The sequence below is a fragment of the Leptonychotes weddellii genome, chromosome 1 (assembly GCF_054177405.1).
Source record: "Leptonychotes weddellii isolate Sample4059 chromosome 1, ASM5417740v2, whole genome shotgun sequence".
Lineage (NCBI taxonomy): Eukaryota > Metazoa > Chordata > Mammalia > Carnivora > Phocidae > Leptonychotes > Leptonychotes weddellii.
In genome coordinates, this window is record NC_138369.1 from 152,384,914 (window position 1) to 152,411,031 (window position 26,118).

General features: G+C 37.1%; 1 protein-coding gene and 1 pseudogene across 1 annotated transcript in view; one reads left to right on the forward strand and one right to left on the reverse strand.

Moving 5' to 3' along the window:
* LOC102737537 (ephrin type-A receptor 6) overlaps positions 1-26,118 on the reverse strand; it is a 305,707-nt gene that overhangs the window by 148,207 nt on the left and 131,382 nt on the right. The gene's annotated exons all lie outside the window — the stretch shown is intronic.
* LOC102736313 (signal recognition particle 9 kDa protein pseudogene) lies at positions 6,031-6,290 on the forward strand (annotated as a pseudogene).

The following is a 26,118-nucleotide window of genomic DNA, read 5'->3' on the forward strand; positions in this document are numbered from 1 at the left end:
TTTTTTTTTTAAGATTTTATTTATTTATTTGACAGAGAGAGACAGCGAGAGAGGGAACACAAGCAGGGGGAGTGGGAGAGGGAGAAGCAGGCTCCTGGCTGAGCAGGGAGCCCGATGCGGGACTCGATCCCAGGACCCTGGGATCATGACCTGAGCCGAAGGCAGACGCTTAACCGACTGAGCCACCCAGGCGCCCGAGAGAAAGAATCTTAAGCAGGCTCCACACCCAGTTCAGAGCCAGACGTGTGGCTCGATCTCACAACCCTGAGATCATGACCTGAACTGAAATCAAAGTCAGACACTTAACCAACTGAGCCACCCACATGCCCCAACAGTCCTAATGTTTTAAAAAAAGAAACCTCTTTGGGTGAGAAATTGAGGTAGACTGATTCAATTTTTCTAATGCAGAACTACCTGCCTCCCCCACATACATAGACAAAAACCTAACAGAAGAAATCCCTTCATTGAAGATTACGTATCAATAATTTAATTTTGCCTGAAAAGTTTAATAAAGGCAATATCCCTATAATATGAATTTTTTGAGATGTGGTTCCTTCAAATTGTCCCTACCTGGCTTTACTTTTGCAGATACTCAATTTGATCTATGAGTAGACAAAGAATATCTAGACTCAGTTAAAGATAATTTAGAATTGTAAACTTAAAATACATGCAAACATGTGAATCAAATAAATTATGAATAAAATATACTCATAATACTCCCTGTGGAGGATGCTCAAACATTTTCATTGTTAGAGGTGTGTGATCAGAGAATTTTGGAGAATGCTTGTTTAAACAATAACACAGTGAGAAAAATGCCAAAGTATTCATGAAGTAAAACAGTTACTTCGAGAGCTTAAACAATTAGGGCAGGGCCTTGATTTCACCTGGCCCAAGGCAGTGATCCTAGAATTCATGCTGCTCCTTACACAGTGGTTCTCAACCTTGGATATATATTAGAAAATAGGTATTAAAAGTCCAAGCAAACACAGTGAACACACAGAAAATAGAAAATCTTTGTCTTCTACTCCTAAAAAGAGTTCTTTGTCAACTGTAATGTGAAATGCAGGGATGACCTAAGCTGATATAAGAAGAGATCACAAAAAGTCCTAAATATATAGCATCTTATGTATATTGTACATGTGTGGTATGATTATTATTTGAAATCAAGTATCAAAATAAGCTGAACTTGTTATCAGATCCTAAATTGATACATCTTATATTGTTAGTATATAAAATGAATATTATTTCAAAATATTTTAATTTTATTCCTTTTATATTTTGTGTTTTAGAGTAAATATAAAAACAACACAGTAAAACAGAAAATATATATTAACGTGTAAGTAAATTAATATTCAGAGTAGAGTTTGGGTTCAAACCTGGTTACTGACGGGTGTGACTACAATTTTGGAGAGCTGAGAATTGAGTATGTATGCATTCAGGATAGAGATCCTTTCTTCAGCCTTAAGAATCCAGTATCTGTAACTGCCACATAGTAGCTACTCCATGGCTGTGTGGTTTAGATTAATGATGGTACCTCTGAGCTATAGTGTGAATAACTTCAAAGTTTAATGATAACATAGTCTGTTAAACCAAATGCTACCTCAAGGGCTGTTTTCCCTGAGGAATGTTTTGATTATTTGATTATTTTGATACTTGATTTCAAATAATAATCATACCATGCATGTAGAATATACATAAAATGCTATATATTTAGGACTTCAAAGATTCTCTACTCTTTCTCTACTTATAGATATGTCTCCCTATCTATCATCTATCTCTCTTTCATCAATCAATTTCACTCATCCTTTGTCAGTGTGTTTCCTTCTACTCTTGTGTATCTCATGTTTTCTCACCTGTGTGCTTTTCTTCTATTTCTGCTACAATAATTTATAGATTACACATTCTCTCCTCCACTGAGAGAAGTGAAAGAAAGCCATAAGCCCGTTGTTTGTTTGAACACATGCTTCTTAATTTTCTGTGATGTGGATGAAGGCTCAGGCTCAGAGATACATCACGACTGAAGGAAGACCAGCAATAGTAAGAAGAGCCATTATCATGTAAGGCATTAAAAGAATGTATTTTTATGCCATAGAAACCTTTGTTGAAATCTCTTTATTTAATAACACATAGTCTAGGAAAAACTAAGCTGCTGTGCCTCGTTTAGTAGAGAAAAGATTCCTGCCTTATCATGAAGATTGAGGTGGGCTGGCTGGAACCCCAACATAGTCTGCTCTAACTTGATCAGAAGCTGCACAGAGTAGGGTTTTAATAAAGGCAAGGTGAATAAGTGGATTGAAAAAATGATCAAATGAGAAGTGACTAATTGCTCCTTAGGCAAATATCTTACTAGGATCTAAGGAAGTACTCAAACTGCTCAATTGCTTCTTAGGCCTATAGTAACTTTCTAATGACTAGATGAGAGCTAATTTTCAATTAGGCTTAACATGTGAAAGAGAACCATTACATTCATAAATAACTCATTCATAGACTTAGTCATTTGTTCAGTAAATATTTATTGAAGCACCTATTTTTTTTTAACTTGTCATTATAACACACATTTCTAGTACAAAGAGAGGAAATCAATTTTTGATGGGATACTATTATTTTCAGGAAATGATTCCCGCCCCCTCCCCAGGAAATGATTCTAAGTTAAGCCAAAGTTATAATTACAGAATTTTTTCCATTCCCTAAATTATTATAAATGGAAATATGCCTACAATTATATTAGTATTTTCCTGTTTAGCTAACTAACTACACAGCTAATCTCCATGAAGATTCTTCAGCACCAAATACAATTAAAGATCATGCAACCATTACTGTTTTGTTTCTTACTTTTTTTTTTTTATCCTTCAGGTCACTGCAATATGAATTTTATAGATTTCTCATCCTGTTGTTCTTCAATAGGTCACAATAAAAGTATTGAAGCAAAAAGGGCAGTTTCATGGCTAGATTTTTATGAGTTATTTCTGCAGTGCTTTTAAAAAGAAATTTTCAGCTTTTCCTGAGTTATTTTTAAACTTGTAGGATATGTATGATAAAATTATGGTTGCTATAATTTTATAAAACTATAGCATTAACAAAGAGAATTAAGATATTTTGAAGCTGATCAAAATAAGACATTAAAAATGCATTTTAATTTATATTTAAAATAGACATTGACTTTTTTATTTACTGTTTTAAAGATTTTATTTATTTATTTGACAGAGAGAGAGAGAGCACAAGCAAGGGGAGTGACAGGCAGAGGCAAAGGGAGAAGCAGACTCCCCGCTGAGCAGGGAGCCTGATGTGGGGCTCGATCCCATGACTGGAATCATGAACTGAGCTGAAGGCAGATGCTTAACTGACTGAGCCACCTAGGCACCTCGACTTTTAAAAACAAATATTTTAAATGTCTGAGTTTCCTCATCTGTAAAATGATGAACTTGGACTAGAACTTCCCTAAATTTCCTTTAGTTCTAAAAGTGTTTATATAATTTTTATTTCATTTGTTTTATTGAATTAAGCCTGTATTTCTCCCAAATATGGATTATGTCCAGTGGTCTTACCTATGTTTATATGTGGTGGGACTTGAAATCCTAATTTCTAAAAAAGTGTCCTGACTAAATTTGCAATATGCCAATACATCCATCAGTTTTAATAGTGACAATGCCTAGGCTTGAGACCAGAATTTTGATTCTACCATTCACTAGCTGATTCATCTTGGGTAAGTTATTTAGCTTCTCTGATACTCAAATTTCTTCATTTGAAAAATGGAGCTAATAATAAACGTATAACTTATATTGGTTTACTGCAGGCCATACAGGAAGTGCCTAGTAGTGACTGACAGTAAGTGTTCAATAAATGAGGGATAAATATTATCTTCCTTAATTCCCTAAACTTGACCTACCACTTCATGTCTCCATGCCTCCATGATATTTCCTTATCTTGGAAGGCCCTTCTGTTCTTCTCGTCTCTGTCAAATCATGCCTGACATACCCAGGCAGAATTCATTATTCTTTCCTCCATGCCCCCCATATAATCTTAGCTACTAGAATAGAGGTAGAACACTATTATAGATACAGTATTTATGTGTTTACAATTTTGCGATACCAAACTCAAATGCCTTTAGGGCCCATCAGGTACAATAAATTAGTATATCAAATTGATGACAAAAAAAATTGATGACAAAGGCACTGAGTCAAATATGAAAGTTCTGCCTAAGGGTAAAAAATTCAGGTGTTTAAAGAACACTGTAGAAATCAAATAAAACACATCTCTTAGCTGGCTTCAGCCTGTGGGCTGCCATCAGCCATACTTACATGTTGTGTCCTCTATTAGGATTTGATCCCTTAAGAACAGGGACAAATCATGCATGTCTTATTCTCTATATGTCCAGTCCCAGAGCTTGCACATAGTAGGAACTCAATGTAATATTTATTGAGTTGAATTAAAATCATATTTATATGAACAGTTCAAAGGCAGTCTGACTTTATCTGGACATATAATAGACTGAGTTTTCTTGATGTCAGAGATTTTAAAACCACCTATACTCTAATAAATATCCTCAAAACGTGTATAATTATTAAAGTTCAATGAGATTTGTGACTTTCCACTTTAAATGCTTATGAAGAGCCAATATTTAGGAACCAGGGACAACTAAAAATCTAAAAATGATTTAAATTCTTGAGTTCTTTTATTTAGAAAGTGGTGAAGGGATGACCTGAAATTGAAAAGCACGTCTTCCTGACCGAGTCACCACACTGGGCATGGCTTGGCAGATTGCTACTCAGCCTTTTCTTTCTGGGCTCACACTGTAAAACTATATGCTCTTTAAAAAATGCTTTTACACCTCAGGTGCCAAGGTGTCAGCTAAAGAGCTGTTAAGCAGCATTTATCAATGTGTATGAGAGCTAGATCTATTTAGCTTCACAGCCAAAGTGTGCTATGTATTTAATATTTATGAACAATGGGTATATCTGTCACATTATTAAAGGGAAGTTTGAACATTTAGTATACTTGATAAAGAGGTCACGAGGCAGGCTGCTTCTGCCTTTTTGTAATTTTCCATGGCTGCCTCCAGTTGGGACTAGCCATTGTTTGCTAGCATGTACCCTGCTGTGTTGTTGTCTCTCATGTACAAAGTATGAAAGAGAATATTCTGGATTTAGTTTCACTTCCAGATATTGATGATAACATCCTTGGGAGTCTTATCTACAAACAAACATGTTAAAACATACCAAACATGTCTTATTTAAGGCTAAGATATATTTAAATTCCTATCAAAGATTTGTTAGCTTTTTAAGGTCAGAATGGTACTGATTTGGGAGAAAGGTAAACTAAGAAACAGACTCCTAACTAGAGAGAACAAACAGAGGGTTACCAGAAGGGAGGTGGGTGGGGGTTGGGTTAAATAGGTGATGGGAATAAGGAATGCACTTGTGAAGAGCACCTGGGTATTATATGGAAGTGCTGAATCACTATATTGTACACCTAAAACTAATATCACACTGTATGTTAATTAACTGTAATTTAAATAAAACTTTTTAAAAAAGAATGGTACTTATTTGGCATCCATATAGTATGGATTAAATGGCAGGATAATTTGGTTTAGTAATTATCATTTTGAGAATTTGGTCTTGAAAATATCAAAGAACACAAGAAGTCTTGAAAATAATTGAGAGTAGCCAATAGAGAACAAAACTAATCAAGACCCTAATGATTTTACACCAATTCTGATACCATAAATGTATGATAGGCATGGCACCGTAATCGTAATGGTCGTAGCCAAGACATGTTTAACCACTTTGTGCTTGAGGTACACGTGTGGGATTTCCTTCCCTGTCCCCACCTGCACAGTGTAAACACTTAGGTGGACACCTTCCGAAGTCCTTCCAGTTCAGATCATGTTACTCCTCATTTAAAAAAAGTTGCAATCTCACTACTGCTGAATACAAACCCAAGGAATAAGTATGGTTTCAGAGGTAAGTGGGCCAGCTTTCACTGCCTTCAGTCCAGGCCATGACTCTCTTCCTACTCCACCATGGACTCATGATGCTGCAGTACCAGACGTGGGAGGAAATCAGTCTCTTGACCAAGAAACTCTACCTCGCCAGTCCTGTGAAGACACATGTGGTTCTCATTCTGATGGGAGTTTGTATATTAAATAACACATGATTTAATTTGTTTGGTGTCTAGAACAGACCAAGCTCAAGATGCAAAGAAAATTGAGAAATTCTATAGTCAACGAACGCGACTTATGGTAGCCAAGGGATTCCCACGGTATTGCCATGGAAACAGACCAACCAATTTGAAACGAAGACTGTTTGTCATATGCTTAGGCAGTAAATACCTTTTGAATTTGAGAAAGTGTTGGGACAGAATATACTTTATGTAACTAAGTGGGCTATTTAGAAGCTGAGAGATCATTTTTTATACTTTGTTTTCTAGTGTTTACTTTAGAGAGCCAGGAATGTAAACGCTTTCAGTTAAAAAGTGTTTATTTAGTTTTGGAAATTGAACAGGAAATGCATCTATCCCGGAAGCTTTTTGCACTTATTTGATGTTGGGCAAAATATATAACTAGGTAATTTTGTATCAGTAATTTGAAAATGAGATATCAATTCTTCTTTAAATTTGGTTAATCTTTTTTTTTTTTTTTTTTTTATTTGAGACAGAGAGAATGAGAGAGAGAGCACATGAGAGGGGGGAGGGTCAGAGGGAGAAGCAGGCTCCCTGCCGAGCAGGGAGCCCAATGCGGGACTCAATCCAGGGACTCCAGGATCGTGACCTGAGCCGAAGGCAGTCGCTTAACCAACTGAGCCACCCAGGCACCCGCAAAATCTCTTTAAGTATTTCTTTTTCTTTCTTTTTTTTTTTTTTTAAAGATTTTATTTATTTATTTATTAGAGAACGAGCGAGAGAGAAACAGCATGAGAGGGGGGAGGGTCAGAGGGAGAAGCAGGCTCCCTGCTGAGCAGGGAGCCCGATGCGCGACTCGATTCAGGGACTCCAGGATCATGACCTGAGCCGAAGGCAGCGGCTCAACCAACCGAGCCACCCAGGTGCCCGGTTAATCTGTCTTTAAAAGAAAATTAAATATGACCATTTTGTTGGTTTGATCTATGTCTTCTAAAGCATAAAATTTGTGTTGATGATGACTCACAAATATAAAATATAATGACTGGAATTAACTGCATAGCAGTATACCTATTTATATAGCATAGTGTCCTTATATCTAAAAGTAATTGTAAAAACAAAAATGCTTCACCTTAAACTTTCCAAACTTAAACTATATTTTTAAATATAAGGGATACATACTCTCATTAGTTAGTTTGAGCAAAGACTTACTTTGAACCCAGTTTTCTGTGTTCAAAAACAACTGTAGTTATTTTAAATGCATGATGATCAATAAATGGACTGAAACCACCATATTACAGAAATATTTGCCACACAGTTCCCATTTATATTTTCTCAGAAGAGCTAAGGATTTTTGAACAGTTAAATCTTTGCATACTTCTATGACACCCCTGCCCATTTCTCTCTTAACCAAGGTGTTAAGCGTGATTGTCATAACTGCTATGCTTTCTGTTAAACTGAAATTATGATAGTATTTGATATTTATCTTATATTTGTAATCTGAATTTTACCACCTAAGTGTAATGTTCACATGTTAATTACATTACTATATTTTTTGTTAAAAAATATTAAAAAAATTCTTGACTTTTTACTACAAACACATTAGAATTTTCATTGTTATTTAAAAGTATTGCTCACTTCTTCCAGCACAAAGTAGGAATGCCTTATCTTGGACTAACCCATTCTAAATGCCCTAAGTGCCACCTCTTTTAAGAGGCTTTCCATTTTTTCGTGGCTGGAATAACCTTGCCCTCATCTGTGCTCCCTCAGGAGGCAGTAAAACTGCCATGGAAAGCACATAGGTGCTAGAGTCAGAGGGATTCCGTTTCAAGACCTCCATGTGCCCTAGCTTGCTGGATGACCTTATGCAACTCCAACTCCCTGAGCCTCAGTTCCCATTTTGGTAATAGGTGGAAAAGAGTCTGTTATGAAGACAATTACACAAGATAGTGTTTTATTTTTTATTTATTTGAGAGAGAGAGAAAGAGAGCGCGCTTGCAGGGGGTAGTGGCAGAGGGAGAGAGAGAGTCCTCAAGCAGATTCCCCTGAGTGCAGAGTCTGATATCTGGCTCGATCCCATGACCCTGAGATCATAATCTGAGATGAAATCAAGAGTCGGATGCTTAACCAATGAAGCCACCAGGGTGCCTGTACAAGATAGTGTTTTAAAAATTGCCTGGCCCAAAGAAGTCATTCATGTTAAGTCTTCCCTACCTACCTTTCTTGACTCTTTTCCCTCTTTCAGTTATATACTATTACATTTTCCCTTGTACTATAATTCTTTCTGTTCATGACATAGCTTACAATAAGTTCTGTAAAGAGTGTCTCATTTTTATATTTCTGACAGAACTTGGCATGGTATGTTGCACTGAGGGGTCAACAGTGAAGGTAACTTAAACACAGGACGTATAAAGCATATCCATGTCTCTCTGACTCATGACAATGTTATTGATAGTTTTGACAGCGATTTCTAAGGGTGGAATGACCAAATCCATGCGATTGGTTTAAGGAGTGAGTCAAAATCAGTCATAAAAATGTCATGACCTGTAAAGCCATTCTCTCTGGCTCATACGCTCTTTATTCTCAGACAGCTGGACACTTAATGACACAAGCAGCCAGACACACGGCCTCCATACTTACCCTCTCTTTCATTTCTCTCGGTTTTCCGTATGTGCCCTCTCATTTATGTCCTTAAGGGACGAAGAGACAGACGATCTCAAGGGCAGAGCAATCTCGACTGCTTAAGCCCCAGAGAGAAGTGTGGCACGGAACTAGAGATGCTGTTCTCTGAGGGAGAGACTGACCATTCATTCTCTGTGCGCCTGATTCTCCCAGATATGAGCCAGCAAATTCAACGTGGCTGAGTCTGAAGCAGACTAATAACACTGTGTTGGGATCTACCTCCAAATACGATCCTAAGTGTGAAATGGGCTTGAAAAGAGTCAGGCCTTACTCAGTGTCATGTATCTCTTAATTTTTATTGAGGCGATTCCTATTTTTAAGCGTGATGTCTTTGGGAACAATATTAACTTCCAGATCTGATCTGAGGTAGGCTCATTGCTGATAATAAGGCAGAAAAAAAGAAACCAGCTCAAAGAAGCCTGATTTTATCCCTCTTCAGCCACACAACCTGGGCATGGCCAGACTGCCTATGATCATATCGCCCCTGACAATCTGCCAGCCCCTCGCTGTGCTGCCATTTTCACTACTGCTTACCATTAGGCTATCCCTGGCAGGCCATTAGACTGAGTTCAAAATGGGGGTCCAGGAACATCCTGTTCTATAAGAATTGCTGAAGGAGATTCATGGGTTGTATAAAGAGAGAAAGTGAGAAAAAGAGAGCTAGCGGGTGTTGTTCACTGTTGAAAATACCCCCATTAATGTATTTTTCAGAGCCAATTCCAAGCCATTTCAGACTCTCGTGTTATTAGATTGCTGGTTCACTTAACATACATGCTTTTTATTACATTTTAAATATTGGCCTGGATATAAATTTGGGTGGTTTGCTAAGATATTCTAGTGGTGGTGCATGATTATAGCTTCTTGGATATAGTGACAGTGTGAGAGGAGCGGCAGCTTCTGATATGATATATCTGGAGAGGAAAACATTCGGAAGCAGTTTGAGTGCGTTTTATTTCTGCATGGACTCTTTGGGCACCCAGCCACTTTCAAAGCATTATTTAACAAATTATGGCACCACAAAAAGTATTTTATGCTCTGGATGTTAGTCTTCAAAAGAGGAACCAATAAATGTCTGGAGTTAGTATCTAAGAGAAGTACTGGAGTGAGTTAAAATTAAAAGGACATTTTTATTTGTAACTTCCTGCCTTCAAAGTATTACATTCAATTTTATTGCTATTTAGATAGACTCATTTTGTGTACATGTTGTGTTAATAAAGAAAAAGATGCTTATTTATTGATACTTTTAAGGGGCCAGATTATTATATGGTGGTGAATTTATCACCAAATGTTACAGTTTCAGGGTTTAGGGAACAATGATGTACTTTCGTTTATATTTGATTTATAAAATAATCCAAACAAAATGGCTCTCATTTACCCTTTAAATGCTGGCACGTGGGCTCTTAAATGGAGCAGATCATTGTGTGGCCTTATTGTTTGAGCTGTGGGCAAATATTGTGTCATATGAATCACCCTTTCGCATCAATAAGGTTGGGCCAGTGCAGAAGTGGGGGGAAGAAAATACTCCCCGGAAGAATGCTGCTCACCCATGTGAGGGAAATTTAGTGTGCTGGCGGAGGTAATTTCCTAAATGGTACCCTGGTGCCCTAGAAGACTTAATTCACTTCAGCTGAATGAGCAGCTGGATCAAGCTCAATCATTGAGAGTTACCCATTCATACTCAAAGGCATATAGATCTCAAATGGAATGTTCTTTAATTGGGTGCATATAACTTTAGGGTAACCTGGGTACAGGGTTGGGAAAATATAAATGAGTGCAGCCTAATTAGAAAGCTCCATTTAAACTTGCTTTTCAAATCACATTTTCACAGCACTGAAAGGCAGTGACCTAAGAAGATGAAGTACTTTCAGGAAAGGAAAAAGCAAGTGACAATATCATTGCTTAACTGTAATCACAAACTCTTAGTTTGGAGAGAGTCCCAGAAAGTTCGTATTTAGGTATAGATTTAGGTTTAATCCAGCAAACTGTATTTATAGAAAAGAAGTGCTGGCAGAGATAAATAATGGAGAGTGGATAGGCTTGTCAAGAAATAAACAAGCAAGAGGAGATAGATTTTTTGGGTAAATGACATATATAGATCAAAGAAAAATGGCTGCATAAAGATAAAGTTGTATGTTTGTGTCTATATGTGTGTGTTTATAAAGTACTGATTTATCAAACTTTAAGCACAATCTCATCCAATGAACAGATGTGAGACTTTTTCAAATATTCAGTCTTGAATGAGACAAAAATACTTCATTTTCCTGAGATTTTTTTCTTTAATTTATAATACGTGTATCATGAAAAAAAAAAAGTAAGAATAATCTCCACTATGTGAAGAGATCCCAGATGAAATAACTTTAAAAAACTAAATCAGCCCCTTACATCATATGCTGGGTGCTCCGCAAAAGGAACAACCTCAGTTCATTCTTGATGACGGAGGAAGGTCCTACATCCCTAGTCGTGATCTGATCTCATGCTGACAAAGACTGACAGTGCCCCATACATATCTGTTTCCTTCTTTTTCCTAGTCTCAGAACCCCTGATTTTTAGCTGGCACATGGCTGGCCAGAATAAAGACCATATTTTTCCAGCTTTCTTATGCATCCAGATGAGGCTATGATTAAGTTGTATCTGATTAAGTAAGTGTAAGTGTACCTAAAAGGAAGAAATATGCCCGTGTTTACCCTTTTCTCCCTTTTTTTTTAAAAGATTTTATTTATTTATTTGACAGAGAGAGAGAGATAGCAAGAGCAGGAACACAAGCAGGGGGAGTGGGAGAGGGAGAAGCAGGCTTCCTGCCGAGCAGGGAGCCCAATGTGGGACTCGATCCAAGGACCCTGGGATCATGATCTGAGCCAAAGGCAGACGTTTAAAGACTGAGCCACGCAGGCGCCCTACCCTTTTCTCCTTCTTAAAGCATGGGATTTAAGCAACCATCCTGGGCGGTGTGCTGGAGAGCGCCACTCAGGAAGGAGCCTGGGTCTTTGAGAATCATGAAGCCCTCCTGTTAGCCATGAATTGATTACCTCTGGATGTTGCTTATGTATGAGAGAAATAATTTTTATTCTGTTGGTTGGGATTTTCTGTTACTCCCAACAGAATCTAACCTTAAACTGATTTTTGATTTGCCTCTCTTAACATGCCTGGTGCCTGAATTAACTGCATTAAAATCCTATGATTACTTTATCGCATATTTGAAACAGCCTTCATAATTATCATTTTGGCTATTCTAGACTATTCTTGTACATCTCCACCTTTAGATAATTTCTATGAGGTCAGTATCATGTGATCTTTTCACTGTACCCCTAGCATTTAAACACTGGTAAATGACTAAATGAATCTCTCTTATCATATACTTTCTACCCATTTTTAGATATAAGCCTGTTACTTTTGACAAGAATGATTCTGATTAATAAATGCAAGCATCCCATGGGTCACTGCTAATCTAATTTTAATGCCACAGTTTTGTACATGAATGAGTTTCTATTTTTATCTTTCAATAGTAAAACAAAGTGTATAGATTAAATAAAGGTGGCATGCTTTGAATTTAGAGAAACAAGTAGTCTGCCGGAATTGAATTCTTCCACTTAACTTCTGTAACTTTGGGGATCAACCTGAAGGCAAAAAAATATTGCTGATTCAAAGAATCCAAGCTTGTCAAGATTTATAAGTCAGTGTATACACAGGCCATTCTGAGAGAAGACATTCCCCAAAGTCTTCCCCCTGAATGTTAGCTGGTCAGGCTGGTTGGTGAGTGGAATGGAGGGCATGTGGGAGGGGTATAAGTCTTTAGTTATATGCTTCTCTATACATCACATGTACATGTGGCTGCTCCCTGGATCACTTGAGGGAAACATTGACTGAACAACTGTTGTGGACTTTGGAAATTTCTTGAAGGTTTATAGGAATCTAGTATATTTTGACAGAACTCATTTGCCATTGACACCTGTGGAGGGTGGGTACTTTTTCTTGGAAAAAAAATTCCACAGAAAATCTCTTTTGAGATAGCCTTCCTATTCAACCCCCCTCCCCAATTCCTCAGAATAGCAAGGATCAAAGAATTATATTTCTTATAATTCATTCCCCAAACCGCCCCCCCCCGACACACACACCCCTCTGTATCTCTTCGTTTAGTGAATGGACTTGACCATTCAGCTAATTGCTAAGTTGGAAATTTGAGGGTCATTTAGACCTTTCTCACATTTGCCTTTTGATCCTCTGGGGCATGTCCTGGGGATTTCATGTAAAAAATATTTTTCTCAGTCATCTCCTTCTTGCATCTTCATTGCAACTATACAGCTTACTTAATTCCTCCATTACTTTTACTTTGTATTATTGGAATCACTTTTCAATTGACTTCCCTATCTCCAGGTTAGCTTCCCTCCAAACCCCCTTATATCAGCTGGCAGGAAGATATTACTAAAATACAAATGTTTTTATGTGATTTCCCTGCTTAAACCTTTTGAAAGCTCTGCACAGATTTAAGAATAATGCTTACAATTTAAATAACACTGTAATGTACAAAGATATTATTAAAATTTAAGGAATTCAGAACAGTGAGAATTCCCTTTTATCATTCATCTAATCCCAGCCTTCTACTGCTATCATTTTGATGTGTGCCCTCTCAGGTGTTTTTGTATGCTATGTATGTTTATATACATAGATATACAAATATACTTTTTTATGTTTAAACTTGATTACATGTTTTGGAGACCCAGCATGACATTGATCTACCTCCTTCTTTTTAACTGCACCATAATATTCACTAGTACAAATATGCAATAATTTATCTAATCATCTTCTTCCTGGTGAGTATGTAGGTTATTGTGTGAATATCTAGAATAGTTACACCGTTGTGGAGTTTCTGAGTTGAACAATATGTTAATCTTAAAATACGATAAATACTTTCAAATAGTCCACCAGAAGTCTCTGTCAATTTATACTCTTATGAATAGTGAATGACAAGTACATTTTCTAGCACTGATATTATCAATTTTCTTAATTTTTGCTAGTTAGGTAAAAATGATTTAATTTGGATTTTAACTTTCCTATTTTAGGTAATAGTGAGATTGAACGTATTTTCTTATTTTTATTGATCATATTTGTTTTTATGCAAATTGGCTATTCATATTTTTGCTCTTATATAACAGGTCTTTTAAAAATGATTTGTAGAAACTCATCATCCAATTTCCATATTAATCATTTGTTTAAAAAATATTGCAGTTTTTGTCTTTATCAGTTACTTTTCACCTTGTCAATCTCTCTGGCCACATCTTCCAAAATTGCTCTAATCTAATAATCCTTTGCTCCCAGAATAAGAAAATGCTTATAGGTTTGTAAACCTATTAACCTGTTTCATACTTCTGTAGCTTCCTACAAGCTTTTTCTATTAATAATATATCTTTTCTTCACCTTTCTAACCAAGTTAATTCTTACTCATTCTTCAAGACTCTGCTTAAGTGTTACTTCCTCTAAGGAAGTTTTTTTTATTCTTACTCTTCTTTAGATGGATCTAATGTCCTGAGCCTGCCCCTTATTCACTCGTCCATTACCTATTATTGCACTCAAGTATTAATCTTCCACATCTCTGTCACTTCTGCTAGACTTATATACTCTTTGGGAGTATAGACTGAGCCTTATTTGTATTAGAATCCTATTAACTGCTCAATATATGTTTGTTGATTGAATGACTCTATAAATTCAGCCTTTAGGATAAATTATTAAAACCATTCCTCTATTTGATAATGCAATTTGGATTTCTCCGAGAGAAACCCACAATTCTTCTCAAAGCAATTATATAAGTACTTTCTTCTAAGTTGTTTAAATAAAAAGAGGGTGAAAGTGAGTTGGTGTACATTACAGGATAGGTTGATAAATAAAATTAAATAATCATGGCTATCATTCAGCCAAAGTATCTTAGAATTGAGAAGAGCCTGCACATTGTGGAAATTCTTTTACTGTTCTATTTGCATCTCTGTGATGATACTCTGTGTCAGTCTGTTTCATTGTTGGGCTTTCTGAACTAATATAAAACTAATACAAAATTTGCCTTCATGCAACTTCCACCTATTGGTCTTAACAGTTGTATTAACAACATTTATTATGTCTGGGGAGACCTATTATTTTCCTTTCATTTTCTTTCCTACATTTTTGACTGTAGGATAAACATACCTTGATTTATTAGACACATATTTTAAAATCTCACCATCTTAGTTACTTTACTGTTAGAAAAAATATACTTTGTCCATATTATTTCTGGAACTGATCGTAGTACACAAGATACAGACTATTAAAGGGGTCTTTCATTCCTTCAAAATGGTCCTTTTCTTATGTCAATGGAACCTAAAATGTAATTAATTTTTTGGTAATAGTCATGTCACATTGCAATCTATTATTGAACCTGTGGCCAACAAAAATCCACTGGCATTTTCAGTTGACCAGCATTAAAGCCTTATTCTATTTAATATAATCTGAAAGCACACTGTTTGATATTTATTCTTTAAGTTCTCGCTTGTTTTGGCCCTTGTCAGGCATAGTGAATTCCTTGTACACAATTAAGAAGATTAAGAACTCTCTACCCTTTAAACAGTCCAAAAATTTCGAAACCATGTCATTGGGAGGCACAGTTATTCAATAGAGACACAGTTGTCACTAAAAAGCTGTAAGTCTGGAATTATTCTTTACTAAGAAACTTGGCTATTTTCTTGCCTTATACTTAATTCAGCAGTGTCCTACCTATAGGGGTGCAATATAATCTATATGGATTTTGTTATGAAGATGCGGGCAGAAAGCTGAAGATCTGACCTAACGTAATTAAAGAGCAAACACTTTGGAGTCAGACAGACATGGATCACAGCCTACCTTTGCCCCCAACAGGCTGTGTGATATTGCACAAGTTGCTTAACATCCTTGAAGTAATCTTTTTATTTGTGAAATGGGGAAAATAATAATAATTAACTTTGTCATGCTTGTGAGGATTTCTAAAACTATGTCTGAGGGACATGTAATATAGTATCTGGCACATAACAGGCAGTCAACAGGCAAATGAGAAGGAAATCTATTGGGAAAGTTGGTCGCTCACGAGTCAGCTATACAACAACATAAAGCATTCCTAAAATTAAAAAAAAAAAAATCTTACACATCCAAACTGTCCTCAGATTTAAAATCTGGGAACCAGAAGGCCAAGAACCCTGTGGGGTATCATTTACAATGATTATGTAACCTGGCTAAGGTCTTCCTTACCACGAGTGCCTTATAACCCAACAAGCATGTTACAATATCAGCATAAAACACAAAACAGGAAAAAGGAGCAACTAAGGGATTAGTGTTTAAGGTCACAGAGGCATTAATCAGAACCATATAGATTTTTGGTCCAGGAAAGCTTCTACTTCAAATAAATTGCCAAGATTAAAAGGATAGCTTGCATATATGGATAACATGCTGACTAAAGGAAAAAAGTAAAACTGGATTAAAACAACCTTATGGTTTTATGAACAGAAAGTGGCAGCAGAGGTATATTGGAAAGCTGCTAGTGTGTTATACATTGCAATGTTGGTTTTGAGTCCTGAGCTCTTTTGCAAGCAAGTTTCATTGACTTTCTACATTTCACATTGACCTTGATGCTTATAAATGCTGCAGGGCTTGGCAATTAGAATTTTGTGAACTGAGAATTCACTTCTTTGTAGGTTCCTAATGTTCGATCTCAATTAAAAGCTATTTAACAGCAAATTCATGGTGAGTCAGAGTAATAGAAAAATTGGGGTCTAATGGGTGTCTGTGTGTAGTGTGAAATAGAGAAGAGAGTTTTAAGTGTCAAGGCAGACTTTCTTCTGGTCTTAGGGAAATAAGATTTATGACTTACAGGTAATTTTTGTCCTTTGAAGGTTACATCACAATGAAATAATAAGAAAAAATGGCATTTGAGGTGATAATGCAGTAGCCAGGTCACTGAGAGAGTGACTTGTCCAAAAGTACAAGAATTTAGCTTGCAACTCAGCTTTAGAATCTGTCAATTAGCACTTACACTTTAGAGAAATCACCTGACATAAGCAATTGCTTCAAAAGATAATATTTTAACTTTAGAACTTTTTTTGAAAAGGCGTATTTTTCTCTTGAATCTTCTTTTTGTCAACCCCCATAATCCCATTTCTACCGTATTACGTCTGGCCCTTACTACTCTTAATTTTGACTATTGCAACAGGCTGCTAATTGGTACCTCTGCTTCTACTCTTTCCCTATTAGGGTTTATTAAGTTCCTGGGCTGCCCTGGCAGCAATATTTATTAACAACTGAGACTGTTACCCCATATGAGCACTCCCTACTGTGCACATGTGATATGTTTATATGTGATAACATAATCTCACCTGGGCTCTGCCTACTATGTGCCATTTCTGTTCATTCCAGACTCTACCCCTGAATTTGGGTTTTCAGTTTCAAACTGTTTTTCCCTGACTCTATCTGTGACCTATTTCAGCCTGACCTTTCTCTTGCTGACCCTTCTTCAGTTCTTAACAGAATCTGAAGATGACTTCTTTGCTGCCATATTCTGGCTTCTAGACTCTACAATTGCTTGTGGAAGAATATTATTTCCTTGCAGTCTGGCTGGAATTTAACCTCTAGCTTATGCTAGCAATTTTGTACACCATCCCCTTCAGGAGGACCTGTCATCTATTCTTCAAAACTTTCTAACCTTCAAAAAATCTTTCTATTGTTAAAAACTTTCTATTACATTTTGGGTAGGGTTAAAATATCATGGTTTCGCATTTAAGACTTTCCATAATATGGCTTAAAACACCTTCTGGATTTCTATCCTAATTCCTCATCATATAAACCTAATACTTAAGGCATATTGAGGTGCTTCCCATCTCCAAAATACAGAAATGCTCTTGTTTTTGTGCCTTTGCTAATGCTGTTCCTCCCATCTAGAATTCCTGCTGTACCATCTATTTGCTTGTTCGAATCCCAGACACCTTTTACTTCCCAATTCCTGGCCCTTTTCCTCCATAGTTTTCCTGACCACTCACTTCTTTGACTCCTTCACATTCGTATTTGTATCATGAGTTCATTTTATTTTACTTTTTTATTCTACTTATGTGGACTTCAACCACAAAATTGCTGGTGGCAGCTGGGTAAAATAAAAGTAATGCAATGTCAGTGTATTGTATTCTGTATCCCTGTACAGAGAAAAGCCATTAGGGAGTAATGGCTGATCACAGCAAACATTTGCTCTACATGCAACAGGAAAGAAAGAACTTTGTTATTTTAAATAAGTGGGTATAGTTTTACATGCATACTGGAAAGTACCAGTAGCTACAGAAATATTGTTAATAGTAATATAACATTCAGTGTTTTCAATATATGCTGATAGCAAGAATAAGAATTCTTTCCAATTAAAACAAAAGTCTTGCTCTAATCGTGTGTCATGAAAAGTATTTTTAACAATGTGTATAACATTTACTATGTTCTTACTTAATCTTCATAAATACATTCTTTTTTTTTTTTTAAAGATTTTATTTATTTATTTGAGAGAGAGAGACTGAGAGAGAGAGCACATGAGAGGGGGGAGGGTCGGGAGGGTCAGAGGGAGAAGCAGACTCCCTGCCGAGCAGGGAGCCCGATGCGGAACTCGATCCCGGGACTCCAGGATCATGACCTGAGCCGAAGGCAGTCGCTTAACCAACTGAGCCACCCAGGTGCCCCCATAAATACATTCTTAATAATACAAATATTCTGTTAATTTTCCTAGCAATCCAATAAAGAAAGAACAATTACATCCTTTTTTCGTTTTTTGTTTTGTTTTTGCAGAAGTAAAGTAGCTTGCTCAAAGTCACCTAAATAAGTGACAGAACAGGGAATCTAAACAACCTGACAACAGAGTTTGTGCTTTTAACCATTGTCAATATATACAGAACCAAGCATTTATTTATGCTCAAGTGAAATATTTCACTGGGGAACGCTCTTCAATATTTACTCCTAACATTTGTTCATTATTTTTTCCTTTTTGTTCATTAATTTAGCAGATACTTATCGAGCACTTATTATATGCCATATGTTGAGATATATCAAGCAGAATCCCTGCTTCATGAGGTACTTGGAGAGATAAACGTATATAAAATAATAAGGGTAACACACCATTTTAGATGCTATGTTAGATATCTGAGTAGGGTACAATGGGGAAAAAAAGGAAATCACAATTGCATATGAAGTAGGGAAGCCCTGATTTGAACCTAAAAGGGAAAAGTGATACTAAGAAGGAAGAGAACAATCTGAGCAGACGGAGCTGCTGTAGGGAGCATGGTGCTCTCTGGGAGCTTTGAGCGCTTGAACAGAGCTGGAACATGCACAGCAATTAGCAAAATGATCCTAGAGAGGAGGCAAGTGCCAGATCAATGGGGGCCTTGAATACTCTGCTAAAGAACTTGAACTTTCTCCATTAAACTGTGGGGAAACTTGAAAATTTTAAAGCAGGAGACTAATTTTATCTGTTCCGCATTTTTATATATTTATTTCAGAGAGAGAGAGAGCATGAGCAAGGGGTAGGGTCAGAGGGAGAAGCAGACTCCCTGCTGAGCAGGGAGCCCAATGTGGGACTCCATCCCAGGACCCTGGAATCATGACCTGAGCTGAAGGCAGACGCTTAACTGACTGAGCTATCTAGGCGTCCTGTTCTGCATTTTATAAAGATCACTCCTGCAGCACTGGGTAGAAGGAGTTTAAGAGTGTCAAAAATGGAGGCAAGGGATACAAGTTATATGATTCTCTTTAATTCAGAAAAGAGATGATGAGAGATTTAACCAAGTTAGTAAATGGAGATGAACAAGGAGAGAAAGACGTGAGTGAAGGTAGAAGCCAGGGAGTGTGGATCTGGATTAGATGTGAAGAGTAAGGGAAAGCAACAATCTATGAGGACTCCTGGGTTTATGATGAGAGAGAAGCATATCTAAGGAAAGATCATGACTCTGTTTTGGACATACTCTGAGCTGTGTATTTGATATCTAGATAGAGAACATTGCATATTTGAAGCTCCAAGGAGGGATGCTGGTTTTTGGTAATGCATGAATGGTCGGTGATGACCACAGTAAAAAGAAGATTGAGGGTCAAATATTGGACTCTACAAACAGTGAAGGGCAGAGGAAGAGGAGGAAATGATAAAGCCAGAAAATAGAGGAGTAAGAGGAGAGCTGGGAGAGCAGGGTATCAAGTAGGACAAGACAGGCTTTCTAGGAGGGAATAGGTAAAAGTGGCAAGTGTTATAGAGATATAATGAGATGACCAATACTAATAAAATGGTTGTTAAATATTATTAAAATATAGACTTAAAATACATAAGAAATATTGTCTTTCAAAAACATTTAAAATAAATTACTTTCAAGTTTAACTAACCATGACTGACTCCAATGTGGCTGCATTTGGCTCCTACAGGACAACATAAAGAGTTCCATAAGCTGGGTGGTTTAAGACAAGAAAAGTTTATTCTCTTACAGTCCTGGAGGCTAGAAGCCTGGAAGCAGGTGTTGGCACTATTGATTCCTCCTGAGAGCTCTGAGGGAGAATTTCTTGCATACCTCTATCTTAGCTTCTGGAGACAACTGTCAATCAGTGTTCTTTGGCTTGTAAATACGTCACTCCAATCTCTACTTCTCTCTTCATATGGCTGTCTTCTCCCTAGGTATCTCTGTGTCCTCACGTGACATTCTCCTCCCTGTATGTACTTCTCTCCTCTTATAAGGACATCAGTCATATTACATTAAGGGCCCACCTTACTCCAATATGACCTCATCCTAACTAATTACATCTATCACCGTTCGAATATTCCCAAATAAGATACATTCTGAAGTACTGGCAGAGAGGACATCCACATGTCTATTTGGGGGACACAGTTCAATCCGTAACAGTGACTAGCATTAAGCTGGACACTTTCACACATTATCATATTAAATCTTCATAGCACTCTGTAAAGAAGGTATTAGTAGCCCCATTTGATAGACAACATTGCTACATTTCTTCCATTGTATTCTTTGTGAATAACGTCCTTGGAAGTTGTATAACATAGTGGGCTTAGATTTATTTTTTGGCACATAAGCCTTTTTTAACAGGTTTTTTTTCTTCAATCATTCATAGAATTGCAATGATAAATGTATTTTTAACAATTTATGTATGTAGAAAGTAAACTCAGAAAGGCTTGGCGACCTACTCAAGGTCATACAATTAGATCTTCCTGCCTTCAATCCCAATGCTCTTTCCACAACACTACAATATTAAGTGTGCCAGATGTGATGTCATCCTAAGAATAAAAAATGAACCCAATTGAATATAGTAGACATCTGCTTTTGCTTGCCTGCAATCCATTTTCCTTTGGTCTTAGAAGAACACATTGACTTTCCCTAAAAACAACCTTTCCTTTCTTTCATTTCATGTGGTTTCTATCTGGTACTGGTAGGGTTATAATTCACCCCGCCATCCCTGTTGAGCTCGAGATGAGCCTATAGCATGTCAGATCAATGAAGCTCATTCCAGGGTTTTGTTACAATGATTAGGTAATAAAGGCAACCATTCATTGGAATTGAAGTAGGTAGAGGATTAACTTCAAAATACACGGGTCTGCCACATAATAAGAGTTTACCCTGAGAGTGAAGTCATTATAGAATAAAGCATAGCCAAGAGATTGAAAGCAATTTTTGTTTTTAATCCTAGATCCAGCCATTCCTGCAGCTAAATGATCCCAGATTTCTAGTTATAAGAGTCAACACAATCTCTTTGGATTAAGACAATATGACTTGGATTTCTGCGACTTCTTACAAAAACCGCCTTGATTTTGCAAATAAACTTGAATAATCAACATATAAAATTGACTTCAAGTCATCACTGTCCAAAATAATCCTAAATTTAGTAATAACTAAGTATATGATTTTTAGCAGAACCATTCCTTAAAGTTTCAGGTTTCTCATTGAAATGGAGGGGGTTTGGCTAATAGGTATAGCACTGAAATTGTCTTCTAGTATTTACTTGACAAATTCTATAAAGGCTCTTCCTATCTTTATGATGTCTTCCAGTGGCAAGAACTTGAAAATTTAAAAATCTTAATGAACATGTGGGACTGTATATTTGTATTCATAATTTATAAATTCTGATATCTTATTATATATATCTAATACATTCAAGTTACATTCTGATATTTAGTTACCATCAGAGCTTACTTAATTGATTTGAAGTCAGAATTATTTAGAAAGCAGAATTTGAAACTTTACTTCGGAATTTATAAATAATACATTCCATTAGATATAGTCCTCTCTCGGGGCACCTGGGTGGCTCAGTCGTTAAGAGTCTGCCTTCGGCTCAGGTCATGATCCCGGGGTCCTGGGATCGAGTCCCACATCCAGCTCCCTGCTCCGCAGGAAGCCTGCTTCTCCCTCTCCTACTCCCCCTGCTTGTGTTCCCTCTCGTGCTGTCTCTCTCTCTCTGTCAAATAAATAAATAAAATCTTTAAAAAAAAAAAGATATAGTCCTCTCTCTTTGAAAGCTATAATTATAGGTTATAATAATCATCTGTAAGAATAATATTGTTAATATTGCTACAAATACAGAATTACTTGATTTTTTTTCTTTAAGCTAATTTTCCTTGGATACTTTTTTTTTTTTTTTTTTAAGATTTTGTTTATTTTTTGACAGAGACACAGCGAGAGAGGGAACACAAGCAGGGGGAGAGGGAGAGGGCGAAGCAGGCTTCCCGCCGAGCAGGGAGCCCCATGTGGGGCTCGATCCCAGGACTCTGGGATCATGACCTGAGCCGAAGGCAGACGCTTAATGACTGAGCCACCCAGGTGCCCCTCCTTGGACACTTCTAACGAACTTTATAAATCATGGCATCTGATGAATGTAGTGGACTTCAAGGAGCTGTTCTTGATGGCTCAGATTCTTTTTGATGTTTATTCAATTGATTTTTTTATGCACTTGTGAAACAAAATTGTCTTTTTTAAAAAAAAATGAATTTTGGCAGGAGACTCCTCTGCCTCTCTCTCTCTCTCTCGGTCTCTCATGAATGAATAAATAAAATCTTAAAAAAAATTAAATTGATTGGCAAAATTACACATTTTAAATGGTCCTCATTACTGTCTGTAAACCATTTCTCTCTTGGTATATGGATTGGATATCATGCATATCATCCCATGCTGATGCAAGTCACCTCTATTCTTTTTCTACTCTCTTTTCTGACATTAGGAATGATATTTTCCCTGCCTCTAGGTGCTGCATATGCCAGGCATTTACGTGGACCATACCTAAGCTTCCGTTCTTTTATGGCCTCTGATTATGCAGCAACTGGTCTTAAAGTGTGTAACAGCTGCTGACAGCTTCTTCAGATTTGACATTAGCTTCAGAGATCTTTGCACATTTACTAGTCATTCTCTATATTGATCAAATTCAACAAAATGTTACCATTTTCTTCTTCCTTGTTTTTTCTTTTACATGATCCAATATGTATGAATTATTTACCTTTTGGGAAAAGAAAATGTTGGATGGCAATTTTTGTCACGACTTATGTATCATGGTCTTTAATACTTAACATGAATTGCAACTTTCATCTATTGATTCTTTCTTTAAATGTCAACCATGTACCATGCAGTAATATCCTGGGCCTGGAGGAACTGAGAAAATTTGAAAAATTTGCCTTTATTTTAGCTGAACTGGCTTTATGGCCCATTTTTCTGAATATGCTATTTTTAATGTTTGTTGTGGTTACTTAAGTAAACAAAGTGTCCATCAAAAAAAAAATTGGACCATATAGCCAGCATTTAAAATGTGTAATTTTGCCAATTTAAAATTTTTTAAAGATTTTATTTATTCATTCATGAGAGACAGAGAGAGAGAGAGGGAGAGGCAGAGGCAGAGGGAGAAGCAGGCTCCTCGTGGAGCAGGGAGCCCGATGCGGGACTCGATCCAGGGACTCCAGGATCATGACCTGAGCCGAAGGCAGTCGCCTAATCAACTGAGCCACCCAGGCGCCCCCATCTTTCTTTTCTAAGATACATTAATATTGCCTTATACAAGTATATGCAGGCAATATATACTTATGTACATAGAAGACAGAAGTGTAGCAGAAAGCGCAGGAAAGCAGAAAAGAGGACAAAAGACCAACAGCCATGGCATTGGGAGAGACAGGAAATAAACATGTGACGGGGAACGAGTCAGTAATGTCTGAGATTTACTCATTGATTGAATGAAAAGTAGCCAGTGGCCTAGTAAGAGGCTCAGCTCTCTGCAGAATCTGAGGTGAAGACTCCCTCTCCTGAGACTGTCTGTGGGAGCCAGGAGCTGAGTGGATGCTCTTATCAGAAGACAGGAAGTTCTGCGGCAGTTAGCTAGCTGCCTGTGGAAAAGCTGTGACGAAAGCTGGCCATTCCTGTTTGAGAAGCCTTCGGCCAACTGGAAACAAGCCTCTCATCTCAGCTGCAGAACCCTCTGATAAATCAAGTTGTCTCTCTTTTTCTGTCCCCTCAGTTCAGTAGATAAACTACACTGGAAAAGAAAGTCCGATTAATATCTTATTAATTGCCAAATCTACTATTTCTTGCCCTGTACTTGTTGAGGTAACCGATCCTCTGACATGAATATGTTTACTGTTAAATGAAAGACTGAATAAAACATAACCATGCAACTTAGGGTGACATGAAAAAGAGGGATATTTATACATACTAATCTGGAACATAATATTGTTGTGACATGGCTATCATCCCCCAATACCTATTATTTCATTTTTCTACTGAAAAAAAAAAAAGCTCACTGTTTTATTTTTTTATATCTTTTTTTTTTGAGACGCATGTCACATACCATAAAATTCACCTTTTTAAAGGGTTTTAATTCTTTGACTTTAGTGGTGTGCAACATTCAAAACTATATGGTAATATTTTAAAATGTACCCAGGATTTGTTTTGAGCAGGTGTGGTACGACACAGACTGATAGTGACAGTCACGCAGGAATACGTTTTTAGACTCAAAGATTCCTAGAAACAGGAGGCACAGCTGACCACACAGGCCACCTGAGAAGCACCAGGATTGGTCAGAAGGGAACAAGAGTGAGGGGAAAATGTGGACCAGAGCCTCTGCCGGGGTTTTAGCAGGACGGAATGGGCAAGGCAATATAAACTGGCCAAGCAAGTTTATACTTGGCTAGTTGAAATGATTTCTGGGGCTTCAGGGTGTAGGGGCTGCCCCTAGTTGTCTGACAGCTGGCGCTAGGGTGATTAGGACAGGTTGGGATAGCTCAGTAAAGGAGGTGGTTGGGATATGGGCTTTGTATTAATTGGCTTGCATATGAAAGGCCCACTGCAAGTGAATCTTCTACCATCTGCAGGAATTAGTTACCCTGGAGGGAGGCTCTTTAGAATTAGCAAGTCTCAGATGTCAAAACATCAGAAAATAAGAAGGTATAATTAATATAGATAACATGATCACTAAGAGAAGGACTGCATTTTCTAGCCTCCCTTGCAGCTCTTCTCAGCACAACTTTTATGGAATGTTTTTAATGTGACCAGCCAACAGCATCCTCCCTCCTGCTGGCTAGAGGTAGACAGAACAGGTAGAACTAGGGCAGCATCTTGGACCGTGAGATTGAAGTCCTATGCTAAAGAGAGTGGAAAAATGAGAAAAAAACTGGCTCCCTAATTATCACGGAATGGTCACAAAGCGCTGTACTGATGATGATAGATAGATGACCTCTACTTTCCTCTGCATGCTCCCTTTGGTGTCCTTTTTAAGCAGATTCCTTCTAATTGTTGGAAAGAGGACTCCCTGCAGGTCTATTGACTGTGTTGTCTGTAGTTGGGCCCCATGGGAGAGCCAGATTTTTAGGTGAGGAAGAAATAAATTTCTCTCTTAATTTAAGCCACCATGATTAGAGTTGTTCAGTTACTCATTGTCAAACCTAATATTAAATAACGTAATAGCTAACTAAAAGATATTGAAACTAACTTGTATAGCATGATTCCAGTTCTGTGCATAAAACAATATATGGAGAGGTACAGATAGAGATGTAGGCATATACATGTATAGAAAATTTAGGAAGCCTATCTCTGAATTAATAGGGATTAACTCTAGGGGATGGAACTGGATGGTGGAAGAGTAATCAGATAATAAAAAGAATAATCAATAATAAAAAGAAAATTTTATGTTTAACAATAATTTTTTAAATGGCAGGTTAAGATTTATTTTCACTCTTTATATTTTTGATTTTTAAGTATAAATTTAAATAGCAAAAAGATCTACTGATTTTCTTAGCTCCTTTTGCAAGCAGCTATTGAAAGAAAACATAAAATTGTAGTTAATGAA